This window comes from Chiloscyllium plagiosum, unplaced genomic scaffold (genome assembly GCF_037043375.1).
Source record: "Chiloscyllium plagiosum isolate Xiang-an unplaced genomic scaffold, Cpla_swu_hap1 HiC_scaffold_17, whole genome shotgun sequence".
Lineage (NCBI taxonomy): Eukaryota > Metazoa > Chordata > Chondrichthyes > Orectolobiformes > Hemiscylliidae > Chiloscyllium > Chiloscyllium plagiosum.
Genome location: NW_028270155.1, coordinates 60,229,937 through 60,239,205, shown reverse-complemented (window position 1 = coordinate 60,239,205; position 9,269 = coordinate 60,229,937). Strand labels below are relative to the sequence as shown.

General features: G+C 46.1%; 1 protein-coding gene across 1 annotated transcript in view; it reads left to right on the top strand.

Annotated features, from left to right (window-relative positions):
- Positions 1 to 9,269, top strand: part of snrkb (SNF related kinase b) — a 124,966-nt gene that overhangs the window by 78,280 nt on the left and 37,417 nt on the right. The gene's annotated exons all lie outside the window — the stretch shown is intronic.

Here is a 9,269-nt window from a genome sequence, read left to right as displayed (position 1 = left end):
CTTCTCTGCACCCTCTCCAAAGCTTCCACATCTTTCCTAAAGTGAGGCGACCAGAACTGCACACAGTACTCCAAATGTGGCCTAACCAAAGTCCTGTACAGTTGCAACATCACTTCACGACTCTTGAATTCAATCCCTCTGCTAATGAACGCTAATACACTATAGGCCTTCTTACAAGCTCTATCCACCTGAGTGGCAACTTTCAAAGACCTATGAACATAGACCCCAAGATCCCTCTGTTCCTCCACCTCACTAAGAACCCTACCGTTAACCCTGTATTCCGCATTCTTATTTGTCTTTCCAAAATGGACAACTTCACACTTGGCAGGGTTGAATTCCATCTGCCACTCCGCAGCCCAGCTCTGCATCATATCCAAGTCCCTTTGCAGCCGACAAGAGCCCTCCTCACTATCCACAACTCCACCAATCTTCGTATCATCTGCAAATTTACTGACCCACCCTTCGACTCCCTCTTCCAAGTCATTAATAAAAATTACGAACAGCAGAGGACCCAGAACTGATCCCTGCGGAACTCCACTTGTAACTGGGCTCCAGGCTGAATATTTACCATCTACCACCACTCTCTGACTTCGACCGGTTAGCCAGTTTTCTATCCAAATTTCCCTCTATCCCATGCCTCCTGACTTTCCGCATAAGCCTACCATGGGGAACCTTATCAAATGCCTTACTAAAATCCATGTATACTACATCCACTGCTCTACCCTCATCCACATGCTTGGTCACCTCCTCAAAGAATTCAATAAGACTTGTAAGGCAAGACCTCCCCTTCACAAATCCGTGCTGGCTGTTCCTAATCAAGCAGTGCCTTTCCAGATACTCATAAATCCTATCCCTCAGTACCCTTTCCATTACTTTACCTACCACCGAAGTAAGACTAACTGGCCTGTAATTCCCGGGGTTATCCCTATTCCCTTTTTTGAACAGGGGCACAACATTCGCCACTCTCCAGTCCCCTGGTACCACCCCCGTTGACAGTGAAGATGAAAAGATCATTGCCAACGGTACTGCAATTTCCTCTCTTGCTTCCCACATAATCCTAGGATATATCCCATCAGGCCCGGGGGACTTGTCTATCCTCAAGTTGTTCAAAATGTCCAACACATCTTCCTTCCTAACATGTATCTCCTCTAGCTTACCAGTCCGTTTCACACTCTCCTCTTCAACAATACGGTTCCTCTCATTCGTAAATACTGAAGAAAAGTACTCATTCAAGACCTCTCCTATCTCTTCCGACTCAATACACAGTCTCCCACTACTGTCCTTGATTGGACCTACCCTCGTTCTCGTCATTCTCATGTTTCTCACATACGCATAAAATGCCTTTGGGTTATCCTTGATCCTATCCGCCAAAGATTTTTCATGCCCTCTCTTGGCTCTCCTAATCCCTTTCTTCAGGTCCCTTCTGGCTATCCTGTATCCCTCCACTGCTCTGTCTGAACCCTGTTTCCTCAACCTTATGTAAGCCTCCTTCTTCCTCCGTACAAGACATTCAACCTCCCTCGTCAACCAAGGTTCCCTCACACGACCATTTCTTTCCTGCCTGACCGATACATACATATCAAGGACACGTTGTATCTGTTCCTTGAAAAAGTTCCACATTTCCACGACATCCTTCCCCGACAGCCTATGCTCCCAACCTATGCTCCTCAGATCCTGTCTTACAGCATCGTAATTACCTTTCCCCCAATTATAAAACCTACCCTGTTGCACGCACTTATCTCTCTCCATAACCAAGGTGAAAGTCACAGAATTGTGGTCACCATCACCAAAATGTTCACCCACTAACAAGCCCATCACTTGTCCCGGTTCATTACCGAGTACCAAATCCAAAATGGCCTCCCCTCTGGTCGGACAATCTACATACTGTGTTAGAAAAACTTCCTGGACACACTGCACAAACACCGCCCCATCCAATCTACTTGATCTAAAGCGCTTCCAATCAATATTTGGGAAGTTGAAATCGCCCATGATTACTACCCTGTGGCTTCTGCACCTTTCCAAAATCTGTTTCCCAATCTGTTTCTCCACATCTCTGCTGCTATTGGGGGGCCTATAGTAAACACCCAACAAGGTGACTATTTCCTATTTCTGACTTCAGCCCATGCTACCTCTAAAGGCAGATCCCCCTCGAACTGCCTTTCTGCAGCTGTTATACCATTTCTAATTAGCAATGCCACCCCCCCTCCTTTTTTACCACCCTCCCTAATCTTACTGAAACATCTGTAACCAGGAACCTCCAACAACCATTCCTGTCCCTCTTCTATCCACGTTTCCGTGATGGCCACAACATCGTAGTCCCAGGTACCTATCCATGCCTTAAGTTCACTGACCTTATTTCTGATACTCCTTGCGTTGAAGTATACGCACTTGAACCCATCTCTGTGTCCGCAAGTATTCCCTGTCAGTGCTATCTTCTTCACAGCCTCCCCACATACTTGGACATCCTGACAAACAGCTAACCTACTTGCTGGACTACAAGTCCGGATCCCATCCCCCTGCCAAATTAGTTTAAACCCCCCTGAAGATAGCTAGCAAACCTACCCCCCAGGATATTGGTGCCCTTCTGGTTCAGGTGCAACCCGTCCTGCTTGTACAGGTCCCATCTTCCCCAATTGTCCAAATACCTGAAGCCCTCCCTCCTACACCATCCTTGCAGCCACGTGTTCAACTGCACTCTCTCCCTATTCCTTGCCTCACTGTCAGGTGGCACCGGCAACAACCCAGAGATGACGACTCTGTCTGTCCTAGCTTTCAGCTTCCAGCCTAACTCCCTGAGCTCTTGAATGACTTCCCCACCTCTCTTCCTACCTATGTCGTTGGTGCCAACGTGCACCACGACTTCTGGCTGCACACCCTCCCCCTTAAGGATTCTGAAGACACGGTCCGAGACGTCTCGGACCCTGGCACCCGGGAGGCAACAAACCATCCGAGAGTCTCGCCCATGCCCACAGAATCGCCTGTCCATCCCTCTAACTAGAGAGTCTCCTATAACTAGCGCTCTCCTCCTCTCCCCCTTTCCCTTCTGAGTCTCAGAGCCAGACCTCACGCCACAGACCCGGTCACTGCAGCTTACCCCTGCTAGGCTGTCCCCCCCACCAGTATCCAAAGCGGTATACCTATTGTTTAGGGGAATGACTACAGGGGATCCCTGCACTGCCTGCTTCCTCCCCTTCCCACCTCTAACTGTTACTCAGCTACCTCTGTTCTCTGGTGTAACTATGTCCCTGTAGCTTCTATCTATCACCTTCTCAGCCTCTCGAATAATCCTCAGTTCATCCAACTCCAGTTCCAGTTCCCTAACTCGTTCTGTGAGGAGCAGAATCTGACTGCATTTCCTGCAGATGAAGTCGGTTGATCTCTGGTTTGATGATACTGGCAGATTTAGGGGTCTGTCAGGGCATGAGGTTATAGACAGCAATTAAGTACAATGCAGCGCCTCATGGATGTCCAATTTTGAGTTGCTAGGTTTGTTTGACATCTGTCCCATTTAGCATGGTAATATTGTCATGCATCACAATGGACAGTCTCCTCAATGTAAGAACAGAATTCTTTTCTCCACAAGATCTGTGGTGGTTACTCCTACTGATACTGTCATTGACAAATGAATATATGATTGGTGAGGGCAGGATCAAGTAGATTGTTTCCTGTTATTGGTTCACTCAGCATTTTCTGTAGATATAGTCGGCACAATAGCTCAGTGGTTAGCCAGGGATCTGGGTTCAATTCCCGCCTTGAGTGATGTCTGTGTGGAGTTTGCACATTCTCTCCATGTCTGCGTGGATTTCCTCCAGGTGCTCCGGTTTTCTCCCACACCCCAAAGATGTGCAGCTCAGGCGAATTGGCCAGGCTAAATTGCCCATAGTATAGGTTAGGTGCATTAGTCAGGGGTAAATGTAGGGTAGGGGAATGGGTCTGGGTGGGTTACTCTTCAGGGGGTTGGTACGGACTTGGGCCGAAGGGCCTGTTTCCACACTGTAGGGATTCTATGATTATAGTCCAGCAGCTATGTATTTTGTGAATTGGCTAGTAGTGATACTGTCAGTCTTAGTGATGGACATTGAAGTCCTTTTTGCTTCCTCCAAGCGGTGTTTAACATGAGGTGATTCAACTACTATTGAGGAAGTAGGGTAGGTGTAATCAAAGAACAAGAACAAAGAAAGTTTACAGCCCAGGAACAGGCCCTTCGGCCTTCCAAGCCTAAGCCGATCCAAATCCACCATCTAAACCTGTCGCCCAATTCCTAAACATCTGTGTCCCTCTGCTCCCCACCTACTCATGCATCTGTCCAGACGCATCTTAAGTGAATCTACCATGCCGGCCTCTACCACCTCTGCTGGCAACGCATTCCAGATACCCACCACCCTCTGCGTAAAGTACTTGCCGCGTGAATCCCCCTTAAACTTTTCACCTCTCTTCTTGAAAGCGTGATCTCTCGTTATTGGATCCTTCACCCCGGGAAAAAGCTTGTCTCTATCTACCCTGACGATGCCCTTCTTCATTATTTTGAAAACCTCAATCTCCTTTTTTCTAATGAAAACAAACCTAACCTACTCAATCTCTCTTCATAGCTAGTACTTTCCGTACCAGGTAACATCCTCATAAACCTTCTCTGCACCCTCTCCAAAGCATCCACATCCTTTTGGTAATGTGGTGACCTGAACTGTACACAGTATTCTAAATGCAGCCGAACCAATGTCTTGTACAATTTTAACTTGACCTGCCAGTTCTTATACTCAATACCCCGTCTGATGAAGGCAAGCATACCATATGCCTTCTTGACCACTCTATCCACCTGTGCAGCAATCTTCAGGGTACAATGGACCTGCACTCCCAAATCTCGCTGCTCATCAACCTTTCCCAAGGCCCTTCCATTCACTGTATAATTCACTCTAGAATTCAACTTGCCTAAACGCATCACCTCACATTTGTCTAGATTGAACTCCATCTGCCATTTCTCCGCCCAACTCTCCAGTCTATCTATATTCTCCTGTATTCTTTGACAGTCCCTTATACTTTCTGCTACTCCACCAATCTTCGTGTCATCTGCAAACTTGCTGATCATACCAACAGTGCCCTCTTCTAGATCATTAATGTATATCACAAACAACAGTGGCCCAGCACTGACCCCTGTGGAACACCACTGGTCACCTTTTCTCCATTTCGAGAAACTCCCTTCAACTACTACTCTCTGTCTCCTGTTGCTCAACCAGTTCCTTATCCACCTAGCTAGAACACTCTGCACACTATGTGACTTCACTTCTTCTATTAGTTTATCATGGGGAACCTTATCAAACGTCTTACTAAAGTCCATGTGTATGACATCAACAGCCCTTCCTTCACCTATCAACTTGGTCACTTCCTCAAAGAACTCTATAAGTTGGTAATGCACGATCTCCCCCGCACAAAACCATATTGCCTATCACTGATCAGCCCATTATTTTCTAAATTTAAGTAGATCCTATCCCTCAGTACCTTCTCCAGCTACTTTCCCACCACCAACGTTAGGCTCACTGGTCTATAGTTACCCAGAATATCCCTACTACCCTTCTTGTACAGGGGTACAACATGAGCAACCTTCCAGGCCTCTGGCACCTCACTTGTGTTTAAGGATGCCACAAAGATATCTGTCGGGGCTCCAGCTATTTCCTCTCTCGCCTCCCTCGGCAACCTGGGTTAAATCCCATCCGGGCCTGGGGATTTGTCTACCTTAATAGCCTCGAGCATACCCAACACATCTTCCCTACTTATGTCAATGTGATCCAGATTAATCAAACTTCCATCTGTAATCTCAATCAGTGGGAGGTTATTTCTCCCAAATTTGATGTGATGTTATAACGTTTCATGGGTCAGAAGCTAATGTTGAGGGCTCCCAGGGCAACTCTTTCCTGATGGTGTTGTCACTACTGGTAGGTCAGGGCATACCCAGGGTTGGTGACAGTGACATCTAGGAGCTTGACTGTCTGTGAAATGTGACTCCATGAGTACGACTGTGTGTCAATCTGCTGCTTGATTAGAGTGTGTGGTATCAGCCCCTGATGTTGGTGAAAGGGGTCTTTGCAGACAATGGTAGAGGGTCACAGGGCTAGGTTTGGTGTTGCCATTTCCTATACCAGGATGGCCCATCCATTTTTCTATTCCTTTTTTTTTGTAGTGGTTAGATACAGCTGCGTGGCTTGCCATGTCATTTCAGAGAGCTGTTAAGAATATTTGGTGTGTCTGGAGTATCACGGAGACAAGGTCCTTCCCTATTGACATTCGTGAACCAGACAATCAGACAGCCAAGTTAAATGGTCGCCATTAGACTTAGCTTTTAATTCCAGCGTTTATTGAATTCGTATTCCACCATTCGTCATAGAATTTGCCCCCATGTCCCTAGAAACATTAGCTTGCGGCTGTGTTGCTAGTCCAGTGACATTACCACTATTTCGCCGCCTCCTCTTAGTCTATCTATGTGTCACCTTCCACATATTAGACTAGACTTGCACGTAATTTGACTCTAAGTGTTATTCGTGTGAAATATTACGAGAAGAGGAAGTGGGAAAAACTGGAACGACTAAAATTACACTGTACGAGAAAGGGAAGAATGATCAATAAGGCGAGGCAGGCAACTATCCATCCAGAGATGTGGGGAAGGGAGGAAGCTCGGAGTTGTCTTGTTCTGTATCTGTGCAACCCCTTTGCCATGACGGGATTCTTCATTACTCACACCGTGTGGGATTAGCAAATCCACTTTGGCACAGTGGAATATTTCTCACGCGGGCTAAACTGTGTTCCAACACGGTAACATTTTCAACATCAGCGATGTGAGATTATTCGTCAGATGTTTCCGGTAACCTTTTGCAGTCACCCTTTCCTGAGAACATGCCTCGCTGTTTGCCGTTCAGTGGGTCACGTCAGTTGGCGTCGTGTCCATTCGGGCCCACATTCTGGTTCAAACCCACCAGTAATAAATCTGAGGGTGGGACCTGCAAGATGAGAACTGTCGTCAGGGTACGACCGCGCGAGAAAGCAGCGAAAAAAAAATGACTAACCAAATGTGTATTGTGCACTGCTTTGAACGTGAAAGCTTCACATTTTCTGACTCCAGTTTCCAGCTGGACGCTGGGTTGTTTTGAAAGCTGCAGCGCTGCTGCGGGATTTGTAACCTGATTCACGTTCTAGGTGCCCAGGGGAGCAAATGGGCAGGTATTAAAAGAGGCTGTGTTGGCCTTTGAAGGATTTCTTTTCGAACATATGCGGCACATTTTAGCGAGCTCGAGAGCTGTTCACACGTGAAGCAACATCTCTGGAGGGTTCCAGTTTCAGGTTAGTTAGAGACTGCTGGCAGAACTATCAGAAGCTCTGCGGGCAGCAGCAGCCGTCTTCCAAAGTGTTCCCCCTGATGGAGCCTTTGCAAACTAGCCTGAGTAGCGGAGAGAAGCTGATAGCCTGGACCACCACCAGTGTTACATTAATCATAGAGCTTTTAGCGCTGACTAAAATTGGCATGTAAGAAATCAATAACAGACCTATCGTTTCATCAGAACATAACTACACAGAATCTAAATAGATGATACGCGGTTAATAATTGATGAGAGGCCGGGTCAGCAGTTTTCATTTCTTCCACAAAGTACTTTCGCAGTAAAAACATTTAAAATTGGCCGAGAGTTCAATTATACTTTTTTTTTCTTTTCTTCCCCCTGTGCGACTGTTCAATGTAAGCAATCTAGAGCCCGGCGAAGATGCCAGCTCCAGCCAGCTCTGCTGTCAATAGCGTTTGGTTTCGACACTTCATCTTATGTGTTCATGCACTGCTTCCCTTAAATGTGTGTACGCCTCACACATGGGGAGCACTTCTCGGAGTAACTTGAAAAATGTAACTCAGCTTGCCCTTGTCCATCCATGTTTATGTACACCCAACCCTCCCAGGTATTCACACACACCCAATCTTGCCCACAAACATATATCTGACCTAACTCTCTCGCCACACACATTTGTATATGTGAAACACCCCTGTCCACCATCACCATTATAGTTTTCTATCAGGACTGTGACTATCCTGAGAAAAGTCAAGAAATTTGATAAGGTTGTAAGATGCATACACTGTGGGACAGCTCTCACTTCAGGGCCACCTTGCACTCCAGCATTGATCACGGCCATGGGTACGGTGAATAGCCTGAGTGACCACGTTTTCACGCAGAGGATGCAGTGTATATGGAACGAGCTGCCAGAGGAATTGGCGGAGGCTGTTACAATTACAACTTTTAAAAGACATCTGGATGGGGACCTGAGTAGGAGGGATTTGGAGGGATATGGGCCAAATGCTAGCAAATGGAATTAGATAAGTGTTAAGATATCTGGTTGACATAGACGAATTGGACGGAAGGGTCTGTTTCTGTACTGTCCATCTCTATGACTGTGTGATCTGTAGGAAGCATTTCATTGTCTCAACTGCTCAAGGAGTTTTTGTTTTAAAGAATTAGAAAGGAACAAATATTTGTTCCTATTATTCTGTATTAAAGCTGAATCGTTTTTAAGGTAAGGTGGTTTTATGAAAGGATTCCTGGGACACCGAAAATGCAGTATTTTGCATCCCATCCTTTGCTAATGATGTTCCTAAATATACGGAGAAGTACAGGAGCATTGTGCAATCGGATGGAGAGGGTGTCTAGTTTTGATGATGTGGTACATTAAAGCAGAAACATCAAGCTTTCGGGGATGGGTTAGCTTTCTCAATGCTAAACACTTAGTATTGCCCGATCACCTCCATTTGTACACACTCACATGCATCCGTGCCTGTGTCACGTGTCACTGTCTATCTGTCTGTCAAGTTTGTTTTCTGTCTCCAGAACAATCTCTCCTGTCGCTGCACTAGCATTAGACAGGATACTCGGCAAAGGAAACCACCAGGTGTTGCTTAGCAACAAAACAGTGCTAGGCTGCAGCAACAGAAGTTCATTTCCTAAGTTATCTGCTTCCAGTTATTTTAGGCATTCCAGCACACTCTGGTATATTTGTGTTTACTGATTCAGCGAATTATTCATTTGGTATCTCCTCATTTTGACGATTACTGATGGATGTTAGGAAATCGATATTGTTGTTCCTTTGGCTTGTAAGCCAAATAAATGATGGCTATCTGGGAAGCAGTAAGCCTAAAATTCAAATTGTTACAGAGAATCAATGTGGCCTCTTAGAAGTAGTGGGAAAGGAAACCCATAGATGTTAAAGGGCCTGTTGTCTATAAAGGGCATGTTCTGTTCACACAGGTA